Source organism: Petromyzon marinus, unplaced genomic scaffold (assembly GCF_048934315.1).
Source record: "Petromyzon marinus isolate PM22_M1 ecotype Great Lakes invasive population unplaced genomic scaffold, UKy_Petmar_22M1.pri1.0 PM_G_Scaffold_174, whole genome shotgun sequence".
NCBI classification, from domain to species: Eukaryota; Metazoa; Chordata; class Hyperoartia; order Petromyzontiformes; family Petromyzontidae; genus Petromyzon; species Petromyzon marinus.
The window spans coordinates 95001-97500 of record NW_027422733.1 but is presented as its reverse complement, the minus strand read 5'-3'; positions in this window follow the sequence as shown (position 1 = coordinate 97500).

The following is a 2500-nucleotide window of genomic DNA, read 5'->3' as shown; positions in this document are numbered from 1 at the left end:
CTTGTCGTGTGCAGGTCCTCGAGGGTTGGTAGATTGCAGGCAATTACCTTCTCAGCAGTGTGCATGATACGCTGCAGTCTGCTCTTGTCCTTGGCAGTGGCAGCAGCGTACCAGACGGTTATGGAGGAGGTGAGGATGGATTCAATGATCGCTGTATAGAATTGCACCATCATTGTCTTTGGCAGGTTGCATTTCTTCAGCTGCCGTCGAAAGTACATCCTCTGTTGAGCTCTCTTGGCGAGGGAGCTGATGTTCAGTTCCCACTTGAGGTCCCGGCAGAGAATAGTGCCCAGGAAGCGGAAGGACTCCACAATTTTGACTGCGGAGTCTAACAGGGTGATGGCGGTGAGTGGGGCTGTATTCTTCCTGAAGTCCACAACCATCTCAACTGTCCTTAGAGCATTTAGCTCTAAGTTGTTCTGGCTACACCAGGTCACCAGGTTGTCAGCTTCCCACCTATAGTCAGACTCATCCCCACCAGAGATCAGCCCAATGAGGGTGGTGTCGTCCGACAAACTTCAAGAGTTTGACGGACAGATGATTGGAGGCGCAGCTGTTGGTATACAGGGAGAAGAGCAGTGGGCAAAGGACGCAGCCCTGAGGAGTTCCCGTGCTGATGGACCTGGAGTCAGAGACTTCTGTTCCCGGCTTAACGCACTGCTTCCTGTCAGAGAGGAAGTCTGTGATCCACCTGCAGGTGGAGTAGGGCACGTTCAGCTGGAAGAGCTTGTCCTGAAGCAGGGCAGGGATGATGGTGTTGAAGGCAGAGCTGAAGTCCACAAACAGGATCCTGGCGTAGGATGCTGGGGCGTCCACATGCTGTAGGGTGAAGTGGAGGGCCATGTTAACTGCGTCGTCCACAGACCTGTTGGCTCTGTAGGCAAACTGAAGGGGGTCCAGGAGAGGGTCTGTGATGGCTTTGAGGTGTGCCAGGAGCAGGCGCTCAAACGACTTCATTACCACAGATGTAAGGGCGACCGGTCTGTAATCATTTAGTCCTGTTGGCCTTAGCTTTTTGGGCACAGCGATGATGGTGGAGGACTTGAGACAGGCTGGTACATGGCATGTCTCCAGGGAGGTGTTAAAGATGTTGGTGAACACCGGAGACAGCTGGCCAGCGCAGTGCCTGAGGGTGGCTGGAGAGACAGAGTCCGGCCCGGCTGCTTTGCGTGGATTCTGCCTCTTGAAAAGCCCATTAACTTCTCCCTCCTGAAAGGAGAGAGTCGTTTCTGTAGTATGGGTGGGGGATGGGGCCTCTTGGGTGGGAAGGGGTGGTTCAGGACAGTCCAATTGTCTTTCAAATCTACGGTAGAACTCGTTCAGGTCGTTGGCTAGGCGGGAGTCGTTAGTGGTGTGGGGCGCTCTGGGTTTGTAGTTGGTGATGTGCCTGAGCCCTTTGGCAGACAGAAGCAGCGTCGTTAGTAGAGAACTGGTGTTTTAGTGTCTCTGAGTACAGTCGTTTAGCCTCTCTCACCGCTTTGCTAAACCTGTTCTTCGACTCCTTGAATCTGTCTCTATCCCCACTCCTAAACGCTTCCTCCTTCTCCAACCTCAACCTTTTGAGCTTTGCTGAGAACCAGGGCTTGTTGTTGTTAAAGTTCACCCTGGTACGTGTTGGGATACAGCAGTCCTCACAGAAGCTGATGTACACAGCCTCTGTGAGTTCATCCAGACTATTGGTAGCAGTCGTGAACATATCCCAGTCAGTACAGTCTAAGCACGCCCGCAAATCTTCCACAGCCTCACTGGTCCACTGTTTAGATGTCCTCACAGCAGGTTTACAGAGTTTTAGTTGCTGCCTGTATGCACGAATCAGGTGGACCAAGGGAGTTCTGTGCGAGCCGAACAGCCCCGTGACCCACAAGAGAAACATCCCCGCCAAATTCGAGCGTTTGACGGGGTCTATCCGTGAAAAAATATTCACGTTTTTGAGTGCACATGCATTTCTGCTGCAAATGCCTCTGGAAGTTTCATGCCGTTCGTATGCCAATTGTGGCAACACGAAAATGACCCGTTTTCCCATTCCGAGGGATTTCTGTGCGACCCTAACAGCCCCGTGAGCCACAAGAGACACATCCCCGCCAATTTCTAGCGTTTCACGGGGTCTATCCGTGAAAAATATAGACGTTTTTGAGTGCACATGCATTTCTGCTGCAGATGCCTCTGGAAGTTTCATGCCGTTCGTACGCAATGTGGCAACACGAAAATGACCCCTTTTCCCATTCCGAGGGATTTCTGTGCGACCCTAACTAACAGCGCCCGTGAGCCACAAGAGAGACATCCCCGCCAATTTATAGCGTTTCACGGGGTCTATCCGTGAAAAATATAGACGTTTTTGAGTGCACATGCATTCCTGCTGCAAATGCCTCTGGAAGTTTCATGCCGTTCCTATGCAATGTGGCCACACAAAAATGACCCGTTTTCCCATTCCGAGGCATTTCTGTGCGACCCTAACAGCCCCGTGAGCCACAAGAGAGACATCCCCGCCAACTTCTAGCGT